Source organism: Durio zibethinus, chromosome 26 (assembly GCF_047325235.1).
Source record: "Durio zibethinus cultivar Kanyao isolate XHJ-2024 chromosome 26, ASM4732523v1, whole genome shotgun sequence".
NCBI lineage: Eukaryota > Viridiplantae > Streptophyta > Magnoliopsida > Malvales > Malvaceae > Durio > Durio zibethinus.
Window position 1 is genome coordinate 11,172,596 of NC_143187.1, and position 1,247 is coordinate 11,173,842.

General features: G+C 35.4%; 1 pseudogene; it reads right to left on the reverse strand.

The window, feature by feature from the left end:
- Positions 1-239: 239 nt before the first annotated feature.
- LOC111274256 (small ribosomal subunit protein uS12 pseudogene) lies at positions 240-664 on the reverse strand (annotated as a pseudogene).
- Positions 665-1,247: the final 583 nt, after the last annotated feature.

Genomic DNA, 1,247 nt, shown 5'->3' on the forward strand with positions numbered 1-1,247 from the left:
GAATAAAATTCTAAGCTTGTTAGCTTATCATGTTTTCTTCTTAAGAAAATTGTAGCCCTTAAAATAAAAAGGATAAATTACATAATACCACCTTGTAGTTTGAGGTAGATTTTCAGTGATCCATAAGGTTTAAAATGACACTTAACTACCCTATGATTTATTTATTTATTTTGTCCAAAACCATAACTTTTTTCGTTTCTTTTTTTTCTTCTTCTTGATCATCAATTCATTTACTCTCTTTAAAACCAAATAAATTCTCTCTCTAAAACCAAATAAATTTTCTCCTTTTTGAAGAGTGCAAAGGGTGAAACATCAGAGACCTTCATAACCTTGAACATAACACCAACAATATCACCGACGGCATGACCCTGTCCAAATCCAACAAGCAACACCTCATCATTCTCTTCAATGTAGTTTAAGCAACCATCATTAGGAACAAATGTGGCAATCTTCTTTCCATTCTTGATCAACTGAACTCTAGCACACTTTCTAATAGCAGAGTTTGGCTACTTAGCCTTAATACTTATCTTCTCAAGGACAATCCCTTTGGCATGGGAAGAACTAGCAAATGGTTGGACTTTTTGTATGCCTTATCAGCCCACCTCTGCCTCTTGCGGTGGGTTCTCAACTTGCGTTCAACTCGCATACCATGTTTCTTTCCCATGTTGGCTGAGACAGGTTGCTTCAACTGGAATGAGGGCTTTGAGAGATATTGAGGTGAATACAAGAAGTAGCAGCCGTTAAGTTTAAACCCTGACGGCTCTGAAATTCTCCATCTTTTGATTTTTCTTGCATCTTTGTTATAAGACTGAGTCTCCCTCTTTCAAACCATGACATAGTATCGAGGTTTTATTTCTTTCAAATAAAAATATGAAACCTTTGGTATAATTATGGAACGGAGTAAATATGTCAAAGGTTTACAATGTCTAATTTTAAGTAATAGAAGAAAGGAGGGAAACCTGCAACTACATACCGTCAATTGGTCCAAAACCAAATTCACAGGAATGTCTGGAAATAATGAAACCCTCTTGAGTATGAAAGAAACAAATGATGGAAGTGCACCCAAATGTTGTTTTGCATCAGCATTCCTAGTCTGTAACATGAAAAAGGATATATACGGAGCTAGATGGCTCTATGAGTTTTCATAATTCTGATATTAACCAGCATATTATCTAATCATAAAGCAATCTATACTAGTATCAAGTGGTCAGAAATAGCTATCCGACGAATCAGAGTTCTGCAAAAAA